This window comes from Saccopteryx bilineata, chromosome 11 (assembly GCF_036850765.1).
Source record: "Saccopteryx bilineata isolate mSacBil1 chromosome 11, mSacBil1_pri_phased_curated, whole genome shotgun sequence".
Taxonomy (NCBI): Eukaryota; Metazoa; Chordata; class Mammalia; order Chiroptera; family Emballonuridae; genus Saccopteryx; species Saccopteryx bilineata.
The window spans coordinates 17,982,932-17,999,881 of NC_089500.1; the positions used below are offsets into that span (position 1 = coordinate 17,982,932).

The 16,950-nt window shown below is 35.4% G+C and overlaps 1 protein-coding gene across 1 annotated transcript in view; it reads right to left on the reverse strand.

The window, feature by feature from the left end:
• The window catches only part of DCC (DCC netrin 1 receptor), a 1,159,181-nt gene that overhangs the window by 593,530 nt on the left and 548,701 nt on the right, over positions 1-16,950 (reverse strand). The window lies entirely within an intron of this gene.

The window sequence follows — 16,950 nt, forward strand, 5'->3', positions numbered from 1 at the left end:
ACACATGTACCACTATTCATTTTTACCATCAGGTAACTGAAACAGTGTCTGTTCAACCCAAAGATTCATTCCATTCACCTTACAACTCATTTGATCCAAACTTGCTAAGATTATATCAAGTGGGATAAGCAAAAAAATTCACAAAATCCTTAGCACAGCTTTGACCATTGTCAAGAGTGAGCTCTGTGAGAGTTAAGAGCACTTCTTCCACCTGCTTTATCATTTCCTCTCCTCTGCCTGGGACATACCAACAGCAGCCTTATGGTTAGGTGGGCTTGGAGGACATCTTCCCAGCAGTGGTAACATCCTCTGACTTGATCTTCTGACTATATTTCTATCACTCATTTAAACCTAGTTGAATAGTTCGGTTGGTTAGAACATTGTCCTGAACCACAGAAGTTGCCAGTTCGATCCCCAGTCAGGGCACATACAGGAACAGATCAGTGTTCCTGTCTCTGTCTCTTCCTTCCTTGCTTGCTCACTAAAATCAATCAATACTTTCTTTTAAATAAAAGGTTTTTTTTAAGTTTATTTATTTAATATAGATGCCATATTTTTAAATCCTCATGAGAACCCATACTCCTCTATAAAGATTTAAAGTAGGCTATTTCCAACTTAATGCATTAGATAGAATTAGCATATAATTGGTAATTTTACAAACTCCAAGCCAAATCTTGAAGCAAAGAAAAGGAGGCAGTGGACTCTTACAAACAAGGATTGAGGTGGATGGAGAATTGACAAGGAAGGTTCTATCTAGCTAACCAAAGTGGGTCACAATGTGGACTCTGGGTGATGAGAGGGAGAGTGGTGGGGAAGGTTTGGAAAATGAATGAACACTGTTGCTAATCACCTTTTGTCAGACCCTACTCCACACAGGTTGATCACAGTAAATAAAATTACATCAGTTCTCTAGTTATAGATGAAAGAGTAATTGCCATCTAAAGTACTCTTGGTGTGAAAAAAGAAAAATCCACACTTCCCACATCTGTTTCTGGTTGTTACAGCAGCAAAAATAAATATCCTTCCCAATGAAAATATTGAAAGAGTTTTCTAAATATGTTAATTCTTACTAACACTAATGTAGAAAAAGTTTCAAAAGTTTTAAAAATTGCTGATGGTAATGGACATTTCCCATTTTGAAAAGTGACCTTTCAAAGCGGGGGAAATGGTTTGAAGGATAATATTGCTTAAAAATTTTTTTCTGAAATGAACAGGTTCCTAAAGTTTTAATTATAAGTAACTATCATTATAATGGAGGCCTTACAATTTGACTGCTCCCTGTTCCTCAGCAGGAAGGTTTCAGCTACATACATGGTAGAACACTATAATATATAGTATAGTATATATAGTGTGCTATACTATAATATTATCCATAGAAAACATCAAGTTAAAGCTACATAATTTGATCCTTTAGCTAAAAATTTTTTTTTACCTGAGACCTATGTGAAATACATTTTATCCATGGAAGAACCAACATTTCAACTTAAACTATTATAGGTTCTTTTATCAGAAAACAAAGTCATGTAACACACAATGGCTATTTTTTTTTTTAATTTGCTATTTTATATTTTATTTTGATTTGTCAAAAATCAGACAAATAGTATAAAGTTCCCATATACTTGTTCCCATTCCTAGACATTTAGTTTTCCCCATAATTAACATCTTACATTAGTGTGGTACATTCGTTACAGTTAATAAACAAATATTGGTACATTATTATTAACTAAAGTCCACAGTGTATGTCTTGTACAGTCTATGGATTTTGGCAAATGCATAATGTCATGCACCCAATATCATAGCATTACATACATAGTTTCACCTCCCTGAAACCCCCTGAGCTTCGCCTATTTATTCCCTCCCAACACCCCTATCTCAAGCCCCCGGCAATCACGGGTCTTCTAACTATTATTATAGTTGTGCCTTTCAAACAATATTATATAGTAGAAATTTTACTACATTTAAAATTTTCAGATTGATTCCTTTGACTCAGCAATATGTACTTGGGATTCCTCCATGTCTTTTTCTGGTTTTATAGCTCATTTATTTTTATTGCTGGATAATACTCCATTGATGGATGTAACACAATTGGTGGATCCTTTCACCTAGTGAAGAATACCTTGATTATGAACAAATCTACTACACACGTCCATGCGCAAATTTTTGTTTGAACGTAACTTTTCAACTCAATTGGGTAAATACCTTGGAGTGTGATGGTTAGATTGGATGTTAAAACTATGTTTACTTTTATAAGAATTCCTAAACACTCTTCCAAAATGGTTCTGCAATTTTGCATTCTCAGTAGCAATGAAGGAGAGTTCCTATTATTCATTCTTGTAAGCATTTGGTGTGGTCATTTTTTGGATGTTAGCCATGGTACTATGTGTCTAGAGGTGTCTTACAATTGTTTTAACTTTACCCAATGGCAAATGATGTTGAGCACATTTCATATGCTTAGTTTCCAACTGTGTATCTTCTTCAGTGAGGAGTTGGTTCAGCTCTTTTGTCTATTTTGTAATTAGGTTGTTATTTCATCATTGAGTTTCCAGCATTTATTGTATAGATGGGGCAAAAGGAGGTTTATACTTGTGAGTGCACAAAACAGTTTCTTCTTGTATTATTTATATTATTTTTCATATGAACAACTGTAAACCTCCTTTTGCCCCAGCCTATGTATTTTATTTTATTTTATTATTTTTTTTTTTAAATTTTTTTTTATTTATTTTTTTTTATTTATTTATTCATTTTAGAGCGGAGAAAGAGAGAGAGAGAGAGAGAGAGAGAGAGAGAGAAGAGAGACAGAGAGAGAGAAGGGGGGAGGAGCTGGAAGCATCAACTCCCATATGTGCCTTGACCAGGCAAGCCCAGGGTTTCGAACCGGCGACCTCAGCATTTCCAGGTCGACGCTTTATCCACTGCGCCACCACAGGTCAGGCCCAGCCTATGTATTTTAAATACAAGTCCTTTATCAGATGTGTGTTTTGCAAATATTTTTTAGTCTGTGGCTCGTTTTTTCATTCCCTTAACATTGTCTGTTGCAGAGCAGATATTATTAATTTTCACAAAGTCTAAAATTACTTTTTCCTTTCATGAATTGTTTTATAGGCAATATATCTAAAAAATTATCTTTAAACATAAGATCACCTAGATTTTCTCATGTGTTAAATTTTAGTTTTTATAGTTTTGTGTTTTACATTTAGGTCTATGACCCATTTTCAGTTAATTTTTGCAAAAGTTATAAGGTCTTTATTTAGATCCTTTTTTAAACTTTTTTATTTTTGGCACACAAAGTTATGTTGTTTCAGCACAATTTGGTTAAAAGATTATCCTTTCTCCATTGAACACTGACTTGGTTTTGCTGTTTGTCAAAGATCATTTAACTATTTGTGTGGGTCTATTTCTAGGAGCTCTATCTGTTCATTGCTTTCTTTCCCTACTACTGTGGAAACAGAATGCTCTCTACACTGTCATAGCTCTATAACAAGCCTTGATGTCAGGTAGTATGTTTGCTTTGACTTTTTTCTTCATTATTGTGTTCACTATTTTGTGTCTCCTGTCTTTTCATACAATCTTTAGGATCAGTTTATTGTAATACACAAAATAACTTCCTTGGATTTTTGTCTATTTTAGAATTCCAGTAGTTCAGGCGTTACTGGGCTCATCTGGCTACAAACGAACCACCTGCTATTACTTTGTTAGAAAGAATAAAATTATTTCATATCACTTGAATTTGGACCTGGCACATTTCAGTTATGTTTATTATCTTTGTGGCTCCACAGGCATTGAAATCTGTGACCCTGAATATCTCTATGGAAATGCTGGCTTTTTAAATTCAATTATTGGGGTGATATTGGTTAATAAAATTACACTGGTATCTTGAGATGCGAACAGATCAACATATAAATTTTTTAAGATCCGTATTTTTGTTCGAGATCTGAATGAAATTCTGAGATATGAGTCGTGATTAGGGAAGCTGCCGCTAGTTGGTGTGTTGGCGTATGTGTCCAGTATCGGCAGTTTGATATATGAGTTGACTGACGAGCTCGGTTCAGAACGAATTAAACTCGTATCTTAAGGTACCACTGTATATAGGACTCAGCTGCACTATTCTAAAATACATCATCTGTATACTGTACTGTGTGTCTGCCACCCCACATAAATCTTCCATCTCCATGTATCACCCCTTTACCCTCTTCTATCTCCACCCCCTTTCCATCTGGTAATCACCATACCGTTGTCTGCATCTATGAGTTGTTTTGTTGGTGGTAGTGGTGCGTTTTTGCTTAATCCCTTCACCTTTTTCACCCATCCCACAATCCCCCTCCCCACTGACAGCTGTCAGTCTGTTCTCTATCTTTGAATCTGTTTCTATGTTGTTAGTTTATTTTGTTCATTAAATTCCACATATGAGTGAAATCATACGGTACTTGTCTTTCTCTGGTTGGCTTATTTCACTTAGCGTAATACTCTCCTAGTCTATCCATGCAGTCACAAAGGGTAAGATTTCTTTCATTTTTACAGGCCGAGGGGTATTTCATTATGTAAATATACCACTGCTTTTTATCCACTCATCTACTGATGGGTACTTGGGCTATTGTAAATAATGCTGCAATGAACACAGGCAGGCATATATACTGCTGAATTAGGGTTTCGGGTTTCTTTGGGTATATTCCCAGAAGTGGAATCACTGGGTCAGAAGGCAGTTTCATTTTTAATTTTTTTGCAGTAACTTCATACAGTTTGCCACAGTAGCTGCACTAATCTGCATTCCCACCAGCAGTGTACCAGGGTTCCCTGTTCTCCACATCCTTGCCAACACTTGTTGTTTGTTAAATTATTGATGATAGCCATCTGACATGTGTGAGATAATATCTTACTGTGGTTTTAATTTGCATTTCTCTGATTAGTGTCATTTAGCATTTTTTTTATATGTCTTTTGGCCATCTGTATGTCCTCTTTGGAGAAGTATCTATTTAGGTTCTTGGCCCTTTTTTAAATTGAATTGTTTGGTTATTTTTGGTGTTTATGAATTTTGGATATTAATTCTTATCAGACAGATCATTGGTGAATGTCTTCTACCATATACAGTGTGTTGTCTTTTCATTTAATTGACGGTTTCCTTTTCTCTGCAAAAACTGTTCGGTTTGATGTAGTCCTACTTATTTTTCTTTTGTTTCCCTTGCCCAAGGAGACAGAGCAGAAAAAATATTGCTATGAGAAATGTCCAAGATTTTATTGCCTATGTTTTTTTCTAGGATTTTTATAGTTTTGACTCTAACATTTAAAGTCTTAAATCGATGTTGAGTTTATAATTGTGTAAGGTGTAAGGAGGACATGTCAACATTTGGCAGAGAAATTTGGTTTTATTTCCTCAAAGATATTTCTCTAATCTAATGAATTATAATACAGGTATTTCCAAAAAGCTAATAGAAGTGTTTTTTCAATGAGAATAGTTTATATATTTTACAACATCATAAGTCCTTCAATCCAGAATTAATGGTCTAGATCAGTGGTTCTCAAAGTGTGCGTCAGGGCACACTGGTGCACCCTAGAAAATTTTCAGGTGCATCCTATGGTATTCCAGAGAAATATGTGCCTGTTGGGGACCAAAAAACCAACAGGGTTTTTGGAGTTTATTATTTTGGGGGACAGAATTCTAGGTCATGACTTTTGTTTACTAATTGATTTTAATGGAACTCTGACAGAATAGTAATTATTCATAAAAAATCATTTTTGTTCTCACTACATGGGCACTATTTACAACCAAATGGAGCTATTCAGCTAATAGAACATGACACATTTTTTTCAGTGAATTAATGAACACGATCTAATCACAGAAAGCAGCATCAGAATACCAGTTTGCAATGCACTGTTTATATCTTTTGGGTACTAGAGACACAAATGGTGATATGATTTTTATTCTTTAAACTGCACATGCTTCATATACTTTGAGAATTGTGTACTATATTTTAAAATAAAAATACAAGGAAAGTGCAGGGATGGAGTCTAGAAAACATACTTGGCCATAGCTCTAAAATAAAACCAGCCAAAATTGTTTTTTTTTTTCCTAATGTCACATTTTTATATTAACAACTCCAAAATCATATCTTTTTAACATGATGCTCATGGGCGTGTACGCACAAACATCACACAATCATTTTTTCCTAAATTGATTTCAAACAGTTGTGGTTTGCTTGCTAACCACAAACTAAAATTCAAGTCTAGCTTTTTCCTGTGGGGGGAAAATGTTAGCCTGATTCTCAGATCTTGACTTCATTGTCACCTTGGTGGCAATACAGCTCATCCCCCTCAAAAAGCAAGGTTCTTTTCTAGATAAAGAGAAAGAGTCATTACAGTGATACTGATCTCTGACTTACACAGATTGCATTCAAATGCAGGAACACCTTATGTCAACATGCTACCTTTGCTTATATCTCTCTTCTTTCTTTCTGACTTTTTAAATGGAAACTTTGGCCTACTTTTGCTCAATCTGTCATCTGTCATAGGAGTTATAAAGTACTGATCTACAATCATTAGGAACATGAATAATGATGTAGATCTCAAACTGTTTGATTTCAAGAAACCATTTGTACTTTTCAAATTTATTGAGAACCCTAAACAGCTTTTGTTTATATAGGTTATATCTACAAATATTTAGCATATTAAAAATAAAAAATGACATAGTTTTTAAAATATTTATTTATTTATTAAATATTTATCGACACTTCATTACAAATAAAGTTTTTTGGGGTTTCTAAAATGTATTTTCCAAAACAAAAATATTAGTGAGTAGAGCAGGGGTCTCAAACTCAACTCAGCATTGGGCCGCAGAGCAAGATCACAGCCGTTCGTCGGGCCGCACTAGGTCTACAAAAGGCAACTGTTACGCAACACTTTTCTCACTGCAGTTGAAAACAAAAAAAAATCAGTACAACAAGCACAATCGTACATGCAGTTTACTCAGTGTCACAAAACGACCAGAAACTGTAGTTCACATCACAATTGCTGTTAACTAAGCTAATATCTAGCTAGGATGCTAGAGAAATGAAAAATACAAGTAGGCCCCTAGGTTTACTTAATTTTATCCAAAATATTTTGAACTTCGTGGATTAGTCTGCGGGCCGCACAAAATTGTTCGGCGGGTCGCATGCCCGCGGGCCGTGAGTTTGAGACCCCTGGAGTAGAGTGATAGCACTTTATACAGGGTATGGCAAAAGTAGGTCTACAGTGAATATGCAAAAGTTTATCTTGTATTATTATTTGTTAATTATTGTATTATTTTCCATATGGACAACTGTAAACCTACTTTTGCCCCATCGTGAATTTTTGTAAAATTTTAAATGAGTGGTTTAATAGAAAATAACTAGGTTATTGTGTTACTTCCTGAATACACTTTGTTTTGATGTGTTGATTGGTTGAATTCCATGAAAATAACTGACTTCAAACAGTATGGAGTTGGAAAAGAGAGGCACATTTTAAGCATATTCAAATAGTTGTAGATTTTATCCTTTAACTCTAAAACAAAACTCAATAAATAATTTCTTGAAAGTTAGTTGTTATGTAGACTCTGACACCATAGCAATAAACATTTTATGCTATGCTATTTAAAAATCCATTGGTCTATCTTGCACTTTGAATACATCTTTTACTCATGCATGATTCTGTCACATCAATCAATGGTGATTTGAAATAGTACAATGAATTAGATAGATCTTCCAGATGTTGACACCTTTCATTATACACTATCAAAAAAATCTCCTTTGTTACTATGACCACCAATTCCATCAAAAAGGCCTCTTAATGTTGTGAAACTGTCAAACTCCCACTGCAGGATACATGCTTTCCAAATTTCTAATTTAGTCTAAAGCCTGAATTCATCCTTGGCAGCAAACACTGTTTTCCTTGAACTGGCTGGCTCATTTCATTCCTTTTTGAGGCAGTGTCTAACTATAGCACCCAAGTTGGAATAGCTACAGTTATTCTGTTGATGGTCTTTTCAAGTAAAAGTGGTGTTCCACAGGGAAACAAGGTAAGTAAGTCAGTTTGAAACTCAAATGTTCACCAAAGTGCTTATCCCTCAAAATCCACTGTACTTTCATATCCTTTATGTGTATTTTCCATTTTGACATGCAGGCTATTGAAACAATGTATATTTAAGGATTATTTTAATATGATTAATAATTTTTATTGCTTCATCAAAAACATTAAGTCAACATAGCAAAAATATACATCTGTATGTAATTCATAAAATAGGTTTCAGTTTACAGAACTGAAATCATCTCAAGCAATGCCATGGGACCACGTTTTGAGAACTGATGTAGGCACTCAACAAACTAGCTACTCTTCTGAGACATTTAAGAAGCCTATTTCCTTCCAACATGAGAATATTTTGCATATTTCAAGTAGGAATTGGTAAATTAAATATACTTCCTCTTCAATATCATCAATAATATCGTTATTTTACATTTAGGAAGGCTGTACTAAACTTAAATATTTCCAATCTCTATTTTTGAGCAATAGATTACTAAAAGTTAAGAAACGCTTTTGGTCATATAACCTGACACATTTACCTTCATTCACATATTTGGAAATAAAAATTCATTCAGCTCTCGTCAGGGCCCATGTCCTAAAGAGGCATAGGGACAGCACACTAGTGAAAGTGAGGGAGTATTTCTTGTTTAAAGGCATTTACCCCACCTCCCAAGAGAATGTAAGCTGGGCAGACTGCCTGTAAGTTGGCCTCTCTGTATGTAAGTTGGGCAGACTGCCTGACCTTTCAGTCACCTGCTCGGGGCTACTAAGTGTCATCGTCCTAGCAAATGCAGAGCTGACCGTGTGCCAACTTCAGCAGACTCTTGAGGAAAGACAAGCTATTTCCTTTTTAAGAAATCTTTGTAAGCCATTGGCCAAATTAATTGAGTCTATTAGGCCAACTGAATTCTATATTTGATGCTGCTATTGTGGGTTTTCCCAAATGCCTTGGATTACATAATATTGTCTTCCGTCATCATACAGAATCAGGTTGACTATAAATTACCCAAGCTGGGATATGCTTTAGAGTGAAAGGTAGCTTTCTTTATTTTACTCTAAGACATAAGGTGTGACAAACTATCCTGGGCAAACTAGAATGCAACACACCCTGTGATGACAATGACTTTATTTTAATGGGCCCATTTTCCTACACTGTAGTTTGGGAACACCAATACTAAACTCACAAGGCTGAATCTAGAGAATAACTGAAGCACAGAGAAATTTAATTATGGGCTGTTGGCCTCTGCGTCAGCAAGAAAAGAAATACTGGTTTGCACAACTTAATAACGGTCTTCCTTAAAATTTTAACAGTACTTTCTTTTCATTTTTATGCTTTCTGACTATGAAACCTTTTTTATTTTCCCAATTGGAAATAAAAGGACACTGCAGGCTACCGTGGGGTATTCTTTTTTATTTCTTCCCAGGCATAAGAGTTACAAATTAATTTAACTTCACAGAACTAGTTTGTTCTCGCTGCACCCTGATCTCAAGCTAAACTACTGGCTCCTTAGTATCTGCCCTCCCCCGCCCCATCTAGTTCTGTTTTAGGAGATTCAATAGGTACTGTGTGCCTTCAAACACAAGTAGCTACTAAGCACACCTCATTTTAGCAGTTGTGTTTTTTACAAATGGAAGGCAAGATCCTCCAACAGCAAAAAGATTATGACTCGTTTTATTGTGACACTCTCTTTATTGTGTACTCAATAGTTTGGGAACAGAATCCCCAGTTTCTCTGAGGCATGCCTGTTGCATATGCTCTGAGTGGTAAATTCCTTGAAGCTTCTTCTAATCCTGTTTAGAGTGTCTTTTATTAAAACCAGCCTAATCCAGGCTGATCACCGGAATCAAAATTTATTTAATAAAATAATAGAAACCTCCAGGTGGCGGGAAGCCAAGGAGCTTTGAACAGGGCAGGGAAAGGGAGGCATTTCTCCGGAGCTGTTACTCATCACTTTATGGTTCTATTACTTGCCTTCCTCATTTACACCAATTCAGAACTAAAAATGACATTCCTCCTCTGAAAATATTCCAACATCTGTTACTGTTTCCACTTTCTCTCTCCATGCACACACACATATTGCTATTTGTAGAGTTTGCAGGAAGAGAGGGGAGCGTCTATTCTTGTCACTGGCATATGGCCATGGCCATATCCCTTCTGTCTCACAGGCACTTTCTGAATCTATCAGTTTCATTTTGTAGCAGGTCTGAAGGAAGTCATTTTTCATTTATAGAATTATTTTTCCCTAAATTTTATGGCTGACAGCAGAATCCCAGAAAACAAATGTTGCTATTATGATGTGTCAAAATTAATTTAGAGAACCCAGAAATCTTCATAATTTATATACATGCATAAAGCAACATTTAAAGCTTTGCAGAAAAGAAAAAAAATTTATTTTAAGTCACATTTTTTTAAATAAAATTTCCTATTTGGCCAATATTGAATCAATGAAGGTGTTCCTGTAACCCATGAATAAATATATGTATTTTTGGATGTTCCAGGAATAAATTGATGTAAAACAAGACCAAAAGAGGAGGTCTACAGGTTCTTTCATTAATCTTTGTGACTCTGGCTTTCACAGTTTATCGTTTGGGCTTCTCCACACCTTCAGACAAAGCCTCTCTGTTGGTAAGTTGGGCAGACTGCCTGACCTTTCAGTCATCTGCTCGGGGCTACTAAGTGTCATCGTCCTAGTAAATGCAGAGCTGACCGTGTGCCAACCTCAGCAGACTCTTGAGGAAAGACAAGCTCTTTCCTTTTTAAGAAATCTTTATTCCTGCATGCGGAGAACAATTCCAAGTAGTATATTATTTTTGCTTGTGACTGTGTGAAATAGCAACATATCAGAGAATGGGAGTTAAGAAGAGATAGTAAAATCAATATCTAATATCAGTCAAGGTTAAGGATAAAATAGAAAACCTAGTGGTTTGGTGAGGAGTGATCACTAGGGACATTAGAATTATAGACATGCAGGACAAATGCAATAGGTCCCCCAGTATTTCAAGTTGGAACCCTGGACATTGTTGTTGTCCCCCCAAATAGCACTTGAAAGTGGACTTATTTTTTAAAAAATTCAAAAAACAAACATAAATTGTCTATTTGTTCACAGTAAGCCAGCGTAGGCTTACTAACATATTAGACTCTGTTTCATCAATATCATGTGAGACACTTGTTTTCCTCATGCTGGTTAAAGGTCTGACCTGCAATAACTGTAAATGCTATATAGCATGAGTGTCCATTGGTTATTTTGCTGTGCCAGGTCCTGCTAACCAGAGAGGGCAAGCTAAAGTGGTCAACCAGGGGGAACAGGGCTCATCATGACCTAGTACTTGTTCAGTTCACTGCATGGTCAATTGTATGCAATAAAAGGTATCTTATCCTCTTTTGGTGTGCTTTTTGTAATAATATAAAGCAACTTAAAACTATTTCTTTTTAATTAATCTAAAAGCTGGACCATCTCATATTTAATAATACCTTTATTTGAGCCATAGGTATTATGTGTCAGCATGATCTAATGATTTTCAGTAATTAGTCTGTCTGGCAATCTTGAACTCTTAAACACTGGGATTATAAAGACAGAATTGGAGGTGAATGTGGAAGGAAATAATAAAAAATGAGATTCTTGGTAGGGAGGCTTATTTGGAAAGGTGGATCTAGTCCCCTCTCTCATCTTAACAGATAAAGAAACTAACAATCTTAGAGGATTGGATGAGTTGGTAATGGCTAAAAAAGATCAAATACCAGAAGGCTTATATATCTTCCAATTCCTCTCTCTTAGCCATGCCTCTTACAATATTTTATGTAGCATAAGAAATAATATTTATGGAAAGGTGAGGGTAAAAATCATGTAATAAGTTACTAGAAAAGAAATAGTTGCAGGGAACTAGCTGCTGATACATATAGAAAGGAAATGCAGAAATTAGTACTATCAATAAACAGTGTAAAATGTGTAATTAAATACCAGTAGATAAATTAATACTTAGACATGTAGAATCAAAATGAGATAATTCATTATTAGAGAAATAATCTTGACAGGAGAATCAAATCCTTTAAGCCTGGAATCTCTAAAATGCCAAAGTAATTGTAATAGCTACTGGGGACTTATGCCTAGGCTTGTACTTGGCCTGTTAAATTAAGACATCATAACCACTCTCTAAAATGTATACTATCACTCTCTGCACTTTGCAAGATAAATATTTAGAGGACAATCTGACTTTGGGTAGTGGGTATGCAACATAATTGAACGACAAGATAACCTGGACTTGTTATCTTTGAATATATGTATCCTGATTTATTGATGTCACCCCATTAAAAAAATAAAATTATTAAAAAAAAATAATAACTTGCCCTAAACTGCACGGGCAGTTAAGCTTTAAAGCCAAGATTTGTACTGAGTCTGGTGTGAGACTATTATTTTAACAACTTATAATAATAGTTCAAATTGGAGATTTTAAATATTTATTAATTGATCAAGATTAACTTAATATGAACTGAATTCATGGAAATGGATTGTAACAGTCCACATGCTGAATGCTTCATGCAATCTGGATTGAATCTAACTTAAAGGAAACATGAACTTCATGTAGTTTAAATATAACTTATTTGTACTTTATTCTTCTCTGAGTACATATAAGAAAGAAGCTCAAGAAACCATCTTATCCAGCTTATATCTATAAAAGTCTAAAAATTTTTAGGTTATAGCATATTATGAGAAATAGTTTTCTTCAAACTAGCCTATAAAAAGAAAGAAGACTATGGGAAAATATTTTAAAGCATTGAAAAACATTAAGTACAAAAAATAAGATAATGTATTAATCTTATTTGCTCTTTACTTTATTGTTTCTATTCCTCTGTGTATTCTTATGTTATGGTATCCATTGCTCAAAAACCTTCAAGAGCCCTGGCAGGTTGGCTCAGTGGTAGAGCGTCGGCCTGGCGTGCAGAAGTCCTGGGTTCGATTCCCAGCCAGGGCACACAGGAGAGGCACCCATCTGCTTCTCCACCCCTTCTCCTCTCCTTCCTCTCTGTCTCTCTCTTCCCCTCCTGCAGCTGAGGCTCCATTGGAGCAAAAGATGGCCCGGGAGCTGGGGATGGCTCCTTGGCCTCTGCCCCAGGCTCTAGAGTGGCTCTGGTCATGACAGAGCGACGCCCCCAGATGGGCAGAGCATCGCCCCCTGGTGGGCGTGCCGGGTGGATCCTGGTCGGGCGCATGCGGGAGTCTATCTGACTGCCTCCCCGTTTCCAGCTTCAGAAAAATACAAAAAACAAAAAACAAAAAACAAAAAACCTTCAAGAATGTCGAACCATCAATAAAATAAATAGAACCAAGTCTAATTGACTGAGATGGGATTCAAGGCTCTGCATAAAATAGGTTCAATTTATACCAGATTTATAATCTGTTGCCATCTTTCTACAGATGTTCCTCTCCTGACTATCTAGAAAAGTAATCATCTCTGTAAAGACTTTCCAAATTTTCCACCTCAGATTTATTTATTCCTTTTCTGTGTTGATTTAGAACTACATATGTTTTCCTAAATTTACTGTTCCTTGCCTTACATTGCCATAAAGCTATATGAATTAACTATCTGGCTTGATGGTAAATTTAAAAACAAAGAACAGAGGTAATATTTAGTTAAATCAAAAATTTTAATATACACATTGAATTAGTAATAATTCTTAGTAATGATCAAAATACCAAACCTATATTTTTGAAATAAAACATAATTTTCTCTTTAAATAATATGATTTTTGGTTGGCTCAGTGGTAGAGCATTGGCCTAGCATGTGGATGTCCTGGGTTTGATTCCCAGTCAGAGCACACAGGAGAAGTGCCCATCTACTTTACTACCCTTCCCCTGTCTCATTCTCTCTATCTCTCTCTTCCTCTCCTGCAGCCAAAGCTCCACTGGAGCAAGTTGGTCCAGATGCTGAGGATGGCTACATGGCTTCTGCCTCAGGCACTAAAATGGCTCCAGTTGCAACAGAGCAAGGGCCCCAGATGGGCAGAGCATTGCCCCCTAGTAGGCATTCAGGAGTCTGTCTCTCTGCCTCATCACTTCTCACTTAAGAAAAATACAATAAATAAATAAATAATATGATTTTTGGAATGGTTTTTGTTAAAAAGTTATTTCAGTAAATATAAATATTACAGCAAAAGTCTTTGAAATATACTTTAGTACAATTTCCATTAATAGACAATGAATCTAATTATACAGATATTTAGTTCAGGTCAATCTAGGGCCCAGAGTCATCTAATTGTCGTTAAATGAATAAACAATAGATTTAATTACAAATTGATCAATTCAATTAAGCCATTAAGAAAACTGAAATAAGCATTCTAAATGTATGGGCCAGTTATCTTCTTCACTCTAGTGTGCAAAGGAGATTTATGATTCAGCAATTCAGTCTACTGCTTGGCATCTAGGAGTGATGAGAATAGAATAAAGTGGACTTCACAATATGAATGGCCACTTCAACCCCTCATATACTCTCTACCACATACAATAAGATTATTTTAAAGCATCTCAGCTCTTAGTGTTTTGTTATCAACATTTCAAAAAAATACATTTTGTAAGTGAGAGGAGGGGAGATAGAGCAACAGATTCCCCCTGAATGTATCCCAACTGGGGTCTACCTGGCAACCCCTATCTGGGGCTGTTGCTCATACCAACGGAGCCACTGGCTATGGGAGGGGAAAAGAAAAGACCAAGGGGAGGGAAGAGAAGCCAGATGTGTGTCCTGACCAGGGATCAAACCCCTCAAGAATTCTTTACAACACTTTAATACTAACTTAATGTGCTAAAAATATACAATTCTTTATAAGCAAAATCCAATTTCTGTCTTAAAACAATAAATAAGTTAGTTCTAATTTTCTTACCATTGAATTAAACAATTATTTATTTAATCTGAAAAATATAGTGATGGAAAAATTTGGTTTTAATTTTATAATTTATTTTGGACACAATTCACCACTGCCCCACTTTGTTCTCAAGCCACTACCGAGCTTGTATTGAGACTGAACTCCATCTCCTCCCTCATGGACCACATCTGATTGGTTTCCAAGACCCACCCATAATCTCTCTCCATCCACCTGCATTGCTGAATCCCCTGTGATAGCACTCGAGTAGAAGCATTTGCTCAAGTGTTTGAAGTACTAATGCCACACATTCTATCGTATCATCCTTTCTTCCATTCATGTCCCTTACTTGTAACTTGTTACACTTCAACTCTTCCAGTGCACTATGATCCAGTTAAACAGAATGTGTGCAGTTCCTCTGAAAAGTTTATTTCTCTTTCCTTTATGCTTTGCTTATAAAGACCTTTCTTTTTCCTTCCTAATATATACTATACTTCTCTTTGCTTAGAGACTACTTGTTCTTCAAGATTGGCGCATTGGCGATTGTCTCTCATGTACCATAATGGCCTCTGTGCTTTATTCTTCCTCAGCACAGTACACGTGCTGCTTTATCTGTGTTTCCACTAGTCTATAGCTGTTTTAGGGCACAATCTTCCAACGTTGTCTTCTTAGCAACTGGCATGATGGCAGGTATATAAGATTCATGTAAGTTTGTTGAATAAAGTATTTATTTATTTAGTGAATAAACTAAAGCTACTTGTGGACAGATAGCATTTCAAAATAGCTATTTGATTTTTAAAATCTGAACTTAATAGATATCAATAACCAAGTAATATTAAATACCTGTTATATAAAAGTGGCATCTTGAAATATATTTTGCATAACTTTGCATAAGTACAATAACATATATATATATAATTTAGAAGGAGATCGCTGTCTACACATACATACTGTACAAATTTGGATACTCTCTATAATATGAACAGTGGTAAAAATTGTTGGACAAAACTGCAAAACTTCTAATTAGCATTTATGTGTCAAACTAAAGCAATATATAGAGGTAACTTATTCAACATGGTATTAAATGATTATGGAAGAATATATATTTTTAAAGAGTGGCAACCATTCAGATTCCACTTTAATGCTTCTAAATCATGTTAATAATATGGTATGTTTCTGTTTTCATTGACTTCATTGCAATGGATTAAAGAAATGTTAGAATAGAGAATGGGTAGTATATGTATATAATTGATTACTCCCTCAAATCAGAAACTGGAATATGATTCAGAAAGAATAAACATGATTTTAAAAATGAGAGTAGCATAAGCAGCAACTATAAGAAACTGTGATTAACCCATTCATTCATTCATTCACTCACTAATTTTTGTACTTGCTGTAGATCCGTGTATTTGACCTCTAAATCAATTTGCACATTTAAGAATAAATGGGACAAACATAAGTCCATTCAATAGTGTGATCAACAGCAAATGAGACAAGCTTAAATATGACAATAACATGTGTGTGGGTGTGAGTATGAATGTGGGGGAGGGTGTATTACCTCAGCTCCTAATTCCTTTTTGAAGTTTATATTATTCAAATAGAATTTAGAGAAAAGTTCTCATTAAATTTAACAGTATCATAAATTTCCATTTTCCATTCAGGTAAGAAATACCCAGACACCTCCAACGTATACTGACATATCCTTGATTTAGCCAAATTAACAATATGAAATTTGGCTTTAAACAAATCTTCAGGCCTGACCTGTGGTGGCACAGTGGATAAAGCGTCGACCTGGAATACTGAGGTCGCCAGTTCAAAACCCTGGGCTTGCCAGGTCAAGGCACATATGGGAGTTGATGCTTCCTGCTCCTCTCCCCTTCTCTCTCTCAGTCTTTCTCTCTCTCCTCTTTCTCTAAAAATGAATAAATAAAATCTAAAAAAAAATTATAATAAATAAATAAATAAATAAATAAATAAATCTTCATGGATTACAATGAAAATACATTTTTACATGATCAACAAATAAAGATAAATGGTGATTTGATGACAATGTCTCTGTGTCTTTCAAA